This window comes from Camelus dromedarius, unplaced genomic scaffold (assembly GCF_036321535.1).
Source record: "Camelus dromedarius isolate mCamDro1 unplaced genomic scaffold, mCamDro1.pat HAP1_SCAFFOLD_117, whole genome shotgun sequence".
NCBI lineage: Eukaryota > Metazoa > Chordata > Mammalia > Artiodactyla > Camelidae > Camelus > Camelus dromedarius.
This window is the reverse complement of record NW_026989731.1, coordinates 118,251-132,797: the sequence shown is the minus strand read 5'-3', so window position 1 is coordinate 132,797 and position 14,547 is coordinate 118,251. Positions and strand designations below refer to the sequence as shown.

Sequence of the window (14,547 nt, the reverse complement as noted above, 5' to 3'; positions counted from 1 at the left end):
AAATTTGCAAAGCCGTCTCCTTCAGTCGATTTCTGATGAGTTGAGTTGGGAGGGGCATGTGAAATTGGGGCGGGCAGAGAGGTGCAATGAAAACTAGCCACCATCTGGTTACCTTTCATTTTTTGTGGGCCAAAAATGCTTGTCTTCTTTTCTTTTCTCCTCAATTCATCCCTTCAGGTCAGGGAGTCGTCTTCAAGAATTTCTTCCTAAAATGTAAAGTAATGATGAAGGCAGTGTGTTTCTGTGGTTGATTTCATTTGATTTGCTTTCATTGTTAAAGATTTTCTGGTGAGGTTCTTATGAGCTCTTAAAAGCTGGAAGAGCAGCAATACCAAGGAGAGAAAGTCAGAGAAATGAGTCAGCGGCCCCTGTGAGGTCTGGGGGACGAGGGCAGGAGGTGGGGCGGAGGCAGCACCGTGGCCTCACCTGCAGCCCTGAGGGCAACGTGCGCATGTAAAGCCAGAGTCTCTTGTCACCATGTGTTCTAACAGGACTCCCACTAAAGGAATGCGAGGAGATTTGGGGAGGCCTTAACTTTTACCCTCTTGCCAAACATCTTTAATGCTGACTGTATTTATTCAAGATGACACAGAGATCACCTGCAGAGTGTGAGGAAGCGGTGCTTGCTTCCTGTCTTGCCCGCCCCAGGCTCACTCGTCAGACACCTGATTCTTGCAGGCACTGCAGTGCCCGTGGGGGGAGCTCTGCTCCTCGGGGAGCTGGGCACGGCAGTGCGCACACTGAAGCCGGCCGCACCATCGCTGATCCCACTCCAAATGGTGAGATGAGCCCTTTGTGTAAGTATTAGAGGTGGGATCCAGAGTCTTCCTGTGTTTAAGGAGTTCTGCAGTAAAGCCAACTTGGAGGAAAGAAAGAAAATGCCTACTGTTCCATGACTGTGTCCTAAGGGTTTAAAGCTCACTGTGGAGCACACGTGAGATCTCATTCAGTAAACACTCTGGGGTCTTGATTCTGACTTGTCTTGAATTTGGCATTCTCATGTTATTTCTCTTAAAATATGTCTAAGCAATCATTTTTGTTTGATGGTTATGTGTGCATAAGGGTCCTGAAGAAACTGTTGTGGATGGAAGTGTGGGTACCAGAAGGGCTGGTGGCCCTGGGGGCTGCCCGAGCTCCACACCATTTGTTACCAGCAGTCTTTCAGATTGCATCTTATTCCAGAGCTCATCGGGGCTCCCATCTCTCACTACGTGTCTTGAGAGAATATTTGTTCAGAGGGGAGGGGATGGGGTGCTTCCAAGTTTGGGTTCTGGGGTTCCCTGTCTAAAGGTGGCACTGGAACAAATCATTTATTCATGGAGTAATGAAGCCCCCCAGTCTCGTGGCTAATTGGGACTCCCTGTCCTTCTTCATTTTAGGAGCTGGAGGGCTTGGGTTAGGCCCCCAAACCTGTTTTTTGGTGAGCTTTCAGTCCTATAACTCCACCTGGGTTGTCCCGTTTCAGTCACATGACTTTGATTTTTGCAGGTAGGTGTGAATCCTGGATAGTGCCTGGGACTTCCTGGTTTCCCCTACAGTAGGGACACTGAAGAAAGTTCACCCCATAAGGTGTGTTCGGGGGCCTCGAGGACAAGTAGGGACCCACAGACAGATGTCTGGATGGGTGGCGATCAGGCCCAAGTCTTGGAAGAACAGAGATTCCATTACTGTTTTAACAGTGAAATTGAAGGAGTAATTCTGGAAGGTCTGATGCAACTGAGATTAAAATTATTATATGGTTTTTATTGTTAGCAGGAGTGGTTTTTAACCCTTAGACCCAGTCCCCCCTATTGACAATAAATATTTTTTAACCTTTCTTTTCTGGTGCCCGGAAGTGAACGTCATAGAAAATGTAAAGTAACTATAAATATGATAAACAAATAGACAGGTAGATGGAAATATGTTTTGCCTAAATTCTTATATTATGGGGTATTTTATATTCTATGCTAATTAGTGACCACTCAGGACAAAAGGCACATACAAAGGGAGTCACTTCTAATAAACTATTTTTCCAACCCTTACCTAACTGGGAAACAAGTGGCTTCAGAATGTTAGAGCACCTCCCAAGTCCCTGGGGAAATCTCCTTGTCAGAGTTACACTTGCTGATGGTGTCCTGTGCCAAGTGAAAGCAAATGCGGTTCGGAAGCTGCCCGGAGGCTGACTCCGTGGATTCCTTCTCCGTCTCAGCTGTGAGGGAGCCTTGTCTTTCCTGACCACAACCAAAGAGGCGATTTTGAATCTCTTAAAACTGCCATACCAGTGTATATCACAACCCTCACAAGATACATTGAATAAAGTAGAAAAATTTAAGTGTCTCCTTTAGGATAGAAATAGGGTATAAAAGAAATTAATTAAAAAATTCTAGTGCCCGAATAAGTGCTACATTACACTGGCTGCATTATAAGGTTAGAAAACTTCATTACCGCTTTACATACCACATCTTGTATTTAGATTTTATTTATCTTTTTTTCCCTAAAGAAAAAACAATCATTTGATGAGTTCTTGTGTCAGAGGTGATGAGAAGAGAGCAAGTGTAAAACCGGGAATCGTGGTGCTGGTTAGTCTAAGACCATCTCCGTCACTGCGCAGATCATCTTTACTCATTTTACTGCACTTTTTGGAATCACCTTCTCACTTGGGAAAACTCCCGTGTCAGTTGGATTTGCTAGTAAAACAATTATTTTTCTTACCTAGAACATCAGTGATGTTTTCAAGATGATAAAAAAAATTTGCCCATGGCATTTAAACAGTTGCTTGTTCTCGTAACTCATGGCTCACGGTCTCGTATTTGTCAAAATTGGAACTGTGTTTTCTTTCTGCAAATTCTCATTGCTTTGGTGACGCAGGGACACTTGTCCTTACTGGATGGAGTATGATAGTAGTTTTTTGCATTCTCTCCCTAAATCTGGAGTCCTGTGTTATGTTTCCTGTTAACTTAAAAAATAGGAATATTGTTATTTACCTAAATATCTGACCTCACACCAGTGGTGCATATCAAATTGGTCCAAATAGGAATTCCAATATTAAATGAAACAGTAATTTCACAACCCACTTTTCCAAAAATTTGGATTGATGGTTCAATTATACCAGGGACATTAGCTGTTTTAATTGAATCAATCATTGCTTTCTTCAATAAAATTTTCCATTCCATCTGCTCTTTTGGTTTATTGTTCTTCAGTGTTTCATTTGCTTTCTTTCCCAAAAATATATGATTTTGGCTTTTGTCATTGAAAACCCTTACTGGTTTTGCTACCTCTTGCTGGAGAGGAAGGCTTGTGACTGTTTTATAGTCACTGGTTTCATGGTTGTATGAGTGCTTAATGCCACGTTGCAGGGGTGTGGAGACCTAATGAATTTTGTACATAAAAGGCTTAGTCTACACTGAGTGCAGGGTTAGTGTTCGCAGCCCATGTCATCAGTATCATAATTAATCCATTACAATCATCCTCTATTAATCAGTGTTTTCCTTCTAACGTCTCCAGGAGAGGAAATGTAGTAGTCTAAATTCAAATCTTTGCCAAACTTTCAGTCAATTCAAAACCTTTAAAGCTTTGCTGTCAATAGGACTGTGTGCCTTCTATCCCTAATTCTGCTCCTCCTGACCCAGGACGCGGTCTCCACAGCTGATGATCCATGAGACACTGGATTCTTGGTCCCATGGCTCTGTGTGTTCTGGGACTTCTGGGGACTTCAGCACTGTTTTAGGGGCTTTGGGTCCCACCTCTTCATAGCATTGCTGAGAAGAGATCTGTGGGTTCACCCTCATTCTTGACTGTATGGTGCATTTTTTCTAGAACCAACACACGCCACCGTGGCAGCACTACTTTGAACACGTGCTGGGGCAGCGTGTGCTTGTCAGTTCTTGGGTTTAAATTTTCTGTTCTAATTTCTATAATGGGGTATATTGACAGATACACTCCATGTAAACAGAAGCTCTGTGGGGTTTTCAGCAACTTCTAAGAGCATAAATATTCCTGAAGCAGCTAATCTTCCTCCCAACAATTGAGGAGCAAGCCGGCAAGTCCTGGGCGCCTGTGGCGGCCAAGCTGTGCAGCCCAGGCTGCTCACCGAGGAACAAGGAGAAAATCTTAAAAACCTACTTCCATGCTGTCTTTCACAGAATCTCAGAAATGAACGTTTTAATATCTAAAGAGGGGTGTTTTTTTTAAAAAAATTTTTATTTTTTTCCTTTTTCAGTTTTATCAGGTAGAATTTTTACAGTTCAACTTCACATACACATATTGCATGTAAATACATGTATAGAGCATACTGCAGTTTTTAGTTTACATATATGTACTAATTATTGTTTCATAAGAACAGATTAGAGCTTTAGATTTTTAAAATTAGTTACCAGAGGAATAAGGACATCTACAAAAGAATAAACAGAATATGGTAATCCAATCACAAAGGACAGTCAGATGTGCTTGCATATATTCAAGAAATCAAAACAATATTTAGTTCATTTGTGGTCTTATTATTATTGCTATTAATTTTAGATTCCCCATAAATGAAGTCATATGGCATTTTTCTTTCTCTTTCCACCCCACTTCACTTAGAATGACAGTCTTCAGGTCCATCCATATTGCTGCAAATGGCATCTTTTATGGCTGAGTAGTATTGCATTGTATATATGTATCACCTCGTCTTTATCCAGTCATGTGCTGATGGACATTTGTGTTGTTTACATGTTCCTTGTTCTATGTCCCTTCTGGCAACAATTACGGATTTTAAATATTTTCCACCTTAAAATCCTTCCTGAAGGAGATGTGGTAACTGGAATCAAAAACAGTTACAGCACAGGGTTGTTTGTGATGGCCTTGGGGGCTTGGTAGAAAGGTTGGCAGAAAGGATTTCAGATTCTGATCAAATGAGTCCTCCTCTTGTAGCCCTGCTGACCGCCTCTCTCACGGCCTGCCCTACAAGTCTGACCAGTCCCTTCTGTGAATCCTACTGTATTGTGCACAAATTTTGTCCAATTGGTGTCATCCAGTAGGGACCTTAAGTGAGGCACCCAAGCTCCTGTGTTGGTTTCTTCCATCAGCCCTTACTTCCTTGGGAGCCAGGACTGTCTCATTGCCCCAAGGATCCCTAATGCCTAGTGAGATGCATGATAAAGCTGGTACTTAATGAGCACATGGGTCAAATGGAAAAACCTGATCAAAAAAAGGCCCTCATTTTTCAGACATGCCTACTTGAGCACATAGGGTAAAATGACATGTCTTCTTGGATTTGCTGTCAAATACTTCAACAAAGGACAAATAAAAGAACAAAGGTCTGAATAAAGGAAATATGGAAAAGTTTGTGAATTCCTTAATCTGGGTGATTGGCTTATTGTACTATACTTACTCATGTATACTTAAGTTAGTTTATAATTTTTCTGTCTTTAGCTGAATAGCAAGTATTAATACGTATTAATTGAAATCCTTAGAACTGAACAAACTTACCCCACACAAAATCCTTAATATCCTAGTAGTTTGTCTTTCAGAAATCTTTTCCCACAAAGACAGGAAAAAAGGGAAAGGCAGATCCGTGCAGTATTTCCACGTTGTCAAAAGACCAAAGGCCGATACAAAAGAAGAGATTGTAAAAAAGATAAAGAGGCTGAAATCAATGTCCAGAAAACCTAGCTAACAATCCTAAATGGCCCAACTTAACTAACCTCAGCACTGCTGCATCAAGAATGGGGCAAATAGCACCTAGTGGATTTTTTTTTAATAAATAAATAATAATCCAGTTCCTACCACAGGCAATTATGATAAGACTGAGTATAATTTCTAACACCAACTAGTGTACAAATCAATTTCTACTTGATTCAAACTGCTTCTTCTATAAAATTTGAATCTTTTTATTCTTAAGACAGATTTGTGGCCTATGACCTAGTGATAAAATTTTCAACTGGCTTGTATTAAAAAAGGTTCATCATAGTGAGAGTTTATTACATCAAGTATTCCTTTTTGGGAAACCCATGTGCCTTGTCACTCTCTTTCATAAGATTTCCTGTGGAAAATTCAATCCTTCATTCAGGAAAAGGCTGAGCAATATATCTCATGGGAAAACCTTCATAAACTGCAACACAAGAAAATGAAAATGACAGTGAGCAGCCCGTGAAGCCGGCAGACACGCAGCGCACGGCTATGTTCCCGCCTCGAATTTCTGTAACCAGCAGGGAAAATGTGCATTTCAAGAAATAGACATAAACAATTTTCAGGACCTGAGCACACAATTTCCCTTTCAGGGTTTAGTGGGCTTCCATTTAATTCTATGAGAAATGTTTAAAACAACAGAACAACAGCTGAGATAGGGTTTAAAGTAACTTTTATGTCTTAGTGAAAATAAAGCCAACTGATAGTTATCATTTTTACTTTATTTGATCTCACTCTCTTACTTTACCTCCCCAACCTCCTCCAGAAAATGATTGTGAACATCCCCTCCTGTGTCAGAAAGCTAAGTAGAAAGTACCAATCAAATGGAGGTGTGCTTTGTTGTTTTATTTTTCAAAACAAACAAGTTTAATTCATGTGATTTAATAATTTACATCAGAAACAAAGTCTACTCAATAAATGGTAGCCAACACATGTCATCATAGCTGCTCATCAGGTTTGGCCCCACGTTACACACTTTTACATGGACATGTGCCATGTGCTGTCATGGGAAATGGTGAGTGGGGACAGGGCCTCTGCTCTCACAGGGCACACAGCCTGGTGGGGGAGGTGGTGTTCAATCATTGCCCTTTTTTTTTTTAATATACTTACAAATTATGGGAAATGCTATTTAAAAAGAACAAAATGAGTCAATGAAAGTGAAAAATACAAGGACAGTATTTAGGCTGAGGGAAGACAGGGAACCTCTTTGAAGAGCTGACACTCCACTGAGACCCAAAGGACAACTCCGGTGCTGCAGGTGAAGGGCAGGGACACATTGATAAGGGGCTGATATCCAGAATATACCAAAATCTCTTTAAACTCAACAAGAAGAATGAACAACCTGATTAAAAAATGAGCAAAATTCCTGACACAGACCTCATCAAAGAAAAAATCTAGATGCCAAAGAAATCTATGGAAAGCTGCTCCACAGCATCTGTCATCAAGGGGATGCAGACTGAAACAGCGAGGTACCACTGCACACCTGTCAGAACTGCCAAAACGCAGAACGCTGACAGCACCGAATGCTGGTGAGGATGTGGAGCATAAGGAATTCTCATGCATTGCTGGTGGGAATGTAAAATGGCCCAGATACTTTGGAAGACGGTCTGGCAATTTTTTACAAAACTAAACGTACTCCTAACACATGATCCGGCAACTGTGCTCCTTGGTGTTTACTCGACGAAATGGAAACTTATGTCCACACACAAAACTGCATACAGATGTTAATAGCAGCTTTATTCATAATCACCAGAACTCAGAAGCAACTAAGATGTTCTTCAGTAGGTGAATGGATTAACTGTGGTCCAGCCAGAAAATGGACTATTATTTGGTGCTAAAATGAAATGAGTTATCAAGGCATGGAAAGACATGGAGGAACCTTAAATGCATATTACTAAGTGAAAGAAGCCAATCTGGGAAGGTTCCGCAACTGTCTGATTCCAACTGTATGGTGTTCTGGGAAAGGGAAAACCACAGAGACTAAAAGATCAGTGGCTGTCAGAGGCTAGAGGGGAAGGAGCAATGAATGAGGTGCAGCACGGAGCATTTTAAGGTCACTAAGACAGACTACTCTGTATGATGCTGTGACGGTGGATACATGTCATTGCACATCTGTCCAAACCCACAGAGTGCACACCACCAAGTGTAAATCCTAGTGTCAAGTCTGGGCTCTGGGTGATGATGACGTGTCAGTGCAGGTTCACCCAGTGTCGCAAATGCATGCTCTGTTGAAGGCGTCAATAATGAGGAGGCTGTGGGGACAAACTGCAGTTCATACACTGAATCCAGCCCCAGACACCGCTGTTAATAAAGCTCTGTGGGTGTGTGGAATGTCCGGATGCTCTGGCGTCTGAACAGCAGAGCTGAGCAGCTGCACCAGAGATCAGGAGGTTTGCAGACCCTGAAATACTTACTCCCAAGCCCTTGACAGAAAAAGTCAGCTGAGCCCTATTCTAAACGAATCAGAATTCACCCTGATGAGACAGGACAGCAGGGCCCAAACCTGGCATGGTTAATGGGACTGAAGCAATGTTTTAGTTCCAACACCTTTGCTGAAGTCCTGCAGATCCAGCGACAGACTGTAGCCAGGAAGCGTCTGCAGAAGGAGTCGGTAGCAGGCCTTCGCGCCAGGCTCCGTAATGCCAGGGGCCACGCGCTGCACGGGGGCCACCCACTTGAAGAAGGCGGACTTGCGGTGGAAGCCGATCAACTCATAGAGCTCGGAGAGGATGCTGCACTGCTGAATTCTCTCCTAGGAATGCTGAAGCACAGGGAAAAAAGCAACAAGCATCTGAACGAAAAATGTAATGGAAAAAAGACCCGTAAAAAATTTTCCCTTAAAACAGAGACCCAACGATACAGGAAGGAAGAGGAAGGCTGACTTCATGCACTGATGGGACCGGATGCAGAAATGCAGGGAAGCAGCGCTGTGCAGATGCTCCAGACCCACTCTGGGCCCCACCTTTCCGCGTTCCGCCTCTCCTTTTACTAGAAAGGTCCGTATTCCCTGAAACAGAGGAATCTGCTACCTAAACATGGGACACAGAGAAGGGAAATAGGAAAAGGACGGGAAAGTAAAGGAACAACAGTTCATCTACACCCTAGGGTTTGGGCGGGACTTTCACCAAACACACAACCTCTCAAAGCACAGAGCACACAGTGAGAGGCTGACAGAGTGACTGCGACTTCTGCTCCTTAAACACCAGCTACCTGCCAGCACACGCTGTGCCCGTTACTGAATCATTACAATCATTTCAGAAACTATTACTACCCCGGCTCACAGGCAAGGAAATCTGAATCTCGGGGAGGATTTATTATCATCCTGGACAAATTCCCATGGCCCAGAAGTGTCAGAGCCTCCGGCAGACCCTGGACTAAAATGCTCCTCATCACCACGGGCCCTGAGCCCAGGCTGAGGCCACGTTAGGTCTGCACGGGCCCAGAGCATGAGTCTGTGGGACAGGGAGTGGTCCCATTTGAAGTGCCAGGCCAAGGCCCTCAGGAACATATGTAATGAAACCAAATACCCAAACTCATTTCCAACGCACTTCCCTGTCCGGTAGGACTGCTCGGCACATCTGGCTTATCACCTGTGCACAGGCTGTGCAAGGGGCCCAGACAGTGACGTGACGTCCCCATGGAAGTGGCTCGGAGACCGCTTCATCACAGGACAGACTCTCCCGGCTTCCAACGTTAACTCTCCATTCCATTTCCAACTGGAAAGTAAGTTTAGACTTGTTTTCCTCTCCAGAAACAAAGACAGTGGTAACATCAGCGGGAAACTCAAGACTGAGGAAGAGTCTCCTGGACATTTGGAAGGATAGGCTGGGGAGGGAACAGAGATAGGGATCAGAAAGACCCGTGTTCCAGTCCAAAGTCTGCACATCACTCGCTTTGACAGTTTCCTTATTAATACAGGTGATAAAATCTAATTATGATTGTTTTGAAAACTAGAAGAAATAACGTATGCCACTAGCATAGTTGTAAAATCCTCCATGAGTGTTCCAGAAATGGACGTGACCATGGTTAGATACTGTCTGCCAAGTCTTGTGTGCTAAGCTCACATCAGCCAGCCAGAGATGTGCCAGAGAATGCCTCAACAGCCAGCAGCCTTCTCCAACTTGGAAACTCACAGTGTCCGAAGAACAGGCAGTGGTGGATGCTTTGGGACACTCTGGAGGTAGCACTCCAGGGATGACTTTAAAAAGCTGGGGAGAGTTTAGGGGACCATACAGTTCAAATACAGTAAACTCATTCCATGTCTACAAATATTCATCTGTAGCCATGATGATTCAGAGAGGAAATACATATTCAAACGTACATCATTTCCCACATAAGTGCATCAAAACAATTTGGAAAGAATGTAACTTTCTTCTCTAGATCACACAGTGGGGATTACAAGGTTTGTACTGACAGCACTACGTGTAAATCATATGCAAACGTAACTGGGTCCATTATCAGTCATCATCATTTGAAGGGAAGGATGGAAAAGAACAAAGCCAAGCTAATACGCTCCGGTATTTTGTTGGGTTACTATGTCACAGAGGAGACGGACAGGTCATCAAGGAACCACTCTGCCGTGATCACGGAGCCAGGGAACAGGATGTGCGGCAAGATGTATGGCGCAGCCGTAGCTGTGCCCGCCCTTCTAGGCAGGTACCCAGTCACTTTGACAAGATGTCAAAAGTGTATGCCCACGTCCTCATCACCTGTCATGCATTAAAGAGAAATGGAAACCTATAAACGGCCAATAACCTCGGTGGGTACACCGTCCAAAGAGCAACGTCACAGTTTGACAACTGGCCATCCCGGTTCCCTGGGCTTCATTCTTGGAGAACCTTAAAAACCACTCCTCTGTCCTCAAGAAGTGCTGCCTACTTGTCCTATCTTTGGCTCAGGGATACAGCACGTTCACGTGGACTTTAATGTCTGCACAGATTTGACTGTCTTTCTCCAGGTTCACTTGTCCATTCTGAAGAGGCCTGAGTTAAGTCCAAACTCCATAAGATCAATTCCCTCCAGTGACAACTCAACGAGCCTGCAATTACAAACCAACTGAACAGGACTGTCCTCAGCTAAAAATGTCACCCGCCCTTCACTGCTTTCTTAATCTCCTCTCCTGGCTAAATGCAACAGACTAAAACCACCCTCCACCAAGTTCCCTAACTATGTCAAATAGAAAGTAAGGTCCATAAAAGAGGTGACAACTCCATAGTCACCTCTGAATTCCTAGCATATGTTAATGTCAATAAGTAGAACTATGATTATGGCTTCTTTCCTTTAAAACCTTTCTGGTTATTTAAATGAGACCATGGAAGGGAGGAGTTTGGGTTCAGTATCTTGATCCAGTAGACTCTGGAGACATTTTTCGGAATGGCTGTCCACTGATTCATTCAAAACACAACTTCTCTTTCCGGGAGGAGCTGTGATTTTCTGCCAGGAGCTTGTTGTCACTCTCATGCCAGAACAGATTTAAACTAAATACTTACATTGGATATGTTATTTTTCCCCGCTTCCAAAAAATTTAACTTTCCTTACTTCCTTGCCTTGAGGAATGCTTTTTTACTTTTCATTCTAATTCACCCTTTTATAAAGCAGGATTCTCAGGATGTGCTTGCCTTACATAAGAACAGCCATCCAACTCCCAGTGTGAGAGGCCTTGGGCTCATCTCCTGACCTCCAGTCAAGGCAACTGAAACTCAGTTCAGGAGCCAACTGGCCCCCCAGGGCTTCTAAAGCTCGCGTATCCCCAGAATCCCTGCTTTCTGGTTTGACATGTCTTCTGAGGATTTCCCCTCACTTACTTCACAATTAGCTGTGCAGCTTGAAAGATGAGGAAGGAAGGTATAATTTCTTAATCAGCATTTTAAGGAACTTATGTAATGAAGGTTTTCAAGACTTTCTAGAACCCTCCATTGCCAAGGCAGAAAACACAATAGATATTTTCTAAATTTAGCTATCATGTGCATTTTTTCTTTGCTTTTGTTTTCTTAACTGCTAACAGACATTTTTTAATTAAAAAATAAAATAAGGCCCCAAATAGGATAGAACATTGAAGAGGAAACAAAATTAAAGGGCAAAGACAGAAAAATGATAAGTACTCTACAAAGTTAATAGAAAACATACACTATGGATCAGATCAGCAATTCTCAGTAACAACTAATTGAAAACTGACTATGAGGTAAAATGTCTCTCCTGTCAGGAGACGGCCAACAGAAAGCAGAATTAAATCAACAAACTAAAATTCTAAGTCTGGAGAAGTAGAGAAGTCTACCAGCTAAATGTGTTTTCTTCTGGAAGAGAGGGAGACTCATAAGATCTTTTCTGTGGAGCCTGAGCCCAGGTGAGGACGGTGAAGTGAGCTCTGTAAGTACCCAATTAGCAAAGTGAGTGATGAATAAAGAGACGTGAGCTTTGATGACAGAGATGATACTACTATTCACTTGTCCTTTAAGTATGTCTTCACGTTCAATGATCAATACCTCGGCGTCCTCAGGGATTGAGATTATAGGAAAATGCACAGCCCGGGCCTAGACCTCCTCTGTGATTGTGGCACTGCACTTAGATGTTTCAAGGGCACCTCCAACTCCACCTGCAAAGAGCTGACTTCATGGTGCTCTTCCCATGGCCGTCCTGCCCAGGGCCCCTTGTCGGGGTCAAGGTCTGTCTGCCTCTCCCAGCTCAGTCCCATCACTCACAGATGTGACTGGACCCCTCCTTCAGGGCCCAATTTCCTCAGTCAACGAGTCACACCACCCACACCTCACCTACCAGGTTCTCACTGGCACTCCCTCAGCACTGACTCTGTGCTGGGGACCACACTGCACACTATGAACACGTTATCTCACTGGATCTCCACAGCAGTCCTGGGAAGTCGGTATATCACTGTTTCAATTAATAAGATAAATTGTTTCACTTCCTTGAGTGTGTCATCCAAAGTGACACGGCTACTGAGACACAAACATGGTACTGAAAATCACTTGAAAATTGAACACTGCTACACCTCAAAAACACCCTACTCTGACTTATCACATCACCTCCTGCCGAGCCTTCTAAATGTTTCTAAGCATTCTACAAGACAAAAGTGATCTACGAGAGCACCCTTCTCCCCTACTTAAAATCTGACAATGACGTTCCACTTCCCTTAGGAGAAAGCCCCACCGGGCCTGAGCAAAGCCCAACAGCCCGGCATCCGCGTTCCCTGCGCGGCCGCGCCACCTCACCCACCACGCAGCGCTACACGTGCCGTGTCCAGGACAGGGATGCTGACTCCCTACAACCCGGGGATCGTCTCAATCGAACAATGATCACCCTCTTCAGTGGTCACCCTATTCATTGCTGACTCTCAGAAAAATATTTTCTCAGGGTGAATCAATATCTTTTTCCTTACAACTTCCCATCATTGATAATGAGCTCCCCCCAAAAGAGAGAAGACCTAATCCTCAGTCTCCTTATCTGCAATGTATGAATAACAAGGAAATATGGGAGGTTTTAAGCGAAATAATATTGATATGAAGCTGAGGGACAATTCCCAACATACAGTAAGCACTCAATATGTGCTTACTTAATATTAATAAAATAGATTCCATTCCAGCAACCTTAAATCAATGTTTTATGGCTTTGTCCAAAAGACTACTGACAAACTATTGGACGAACCCCTTTGAGCAGATCCGCCCAAGCGTACTGGGATAGGTAAGCCTTGACTCCAGTTACAGCTGCAGCCAACCAGCACTACGGGGCAGGGGCAGTTTGCTCAAACTCTTACATGTTGTTTGAGCATTTAGTTGTAGTTATTGAATAAAGACAGGTATTATATAGTCAAAGCTCCTGAAACATAAATCTTCAAAGATTGATTCAAATTAGGTTTCAAGTACAACACTCTCACTAGAAATTATTTGAAAATTATTGTCTTAGCTCCTCTGCACATCAAAAGGTCATGTTCTTAATGTATCTGACTATATACACTGAGAGGATTGTTTAAAAGAAATTAAGATGAAGCCATAATGAATAAGCTTTCATTATAATCTGCACAAAGCCCCACCCAAGGGTCTCACTTCTCACTTCCACATAGGAGTTCAGGTAGCTTAACCTGGGTCTTGGTTTCTTATGACACGGGGGTGGGAAGAATTGTGGATAGATTTATGTAGCAAATATAAATCTAGGTTATTTGCTGTGTAGGAATCCTAGAAATAAATAAATTGATATATAGTCCCACCCTTAGGAAGCTCAGCCTTTCAAATTACAACAGCATAAAAAATGAAATGAGAGATACATTTAAGAAAATTTTACAAGATTTTCACATTGAACATTTTGAAGTATCACCAAAAAAATAATTAAAAGATCTACATATATGGAAGGCATCCCATGTTCATGGAATGGTAGACAATATTGTTAAAAATGTTAAGACTCCCGAAAGTGATCTACAAATTAAATGGAGTCCCTATCAAAATTCCAGCTGACTTCTTTGCAAAAATTGAAAAACTGATGCCAAAATTCATATGGAAGTGCAAGGGGCCCAGGACAGCCAAAACAATCTTGAAAAAGAAGAGCAAAGTTGGAGGACTCACTCAAAGGTTACTACAAATCTATAGTACTAAAGTCATTATGGTACTGGCATAAGTTTGAATGCAAAAATCTATGAGACACAATAAAAAATCCAGGGGGGAAACTTACATTTACAGTCATTTTTCCAGAAATGTGCCAACAACACTCCATTGAAAGAATAGTCTATTCAACAAATGGTGCAGAGACACCTGGGTATCTGAAGGCAAAAGAATGATTCTGGAATCTGGACCCCCGTATTTTATATAACAAATAAAATATTAATTCAAAATGGATCACAGACAGAAACGTAAAAACTAAATGTATAAATTTTCTAAAAGAAGACATAGTTTAAATCTTTGT

At 42.7% G+C, this 14,547-nt stretch overlaps 1 long non-coding RNA gene across 1 annotated transcript in view; it reads right to left on the bottom strand.

Moving 5' to 3' along the window:
* Positions 1–5,857: 5,857 nt before the first annotated feature.
* Positions 5,858–14,547, bottom strand: part of LOC135320498 (uncharacterized) — a 121,921-nt gene continuing 113,231 nt past the window's right edge. Inside the window, exons 14-15 of the long non-coding RNA XR_010379658.1 lie at positions 9,234–9,468; positions 5,858–8,404 (exon numbers count right to left, since the gene is read on the bottom strand). This is a non-coding gene — a long non-coding RNA (uncharacterized LOC135320498). The remainder of the gene's footprint in view (positions 8,405–9,233; positions 9,469–14,547) is intronic.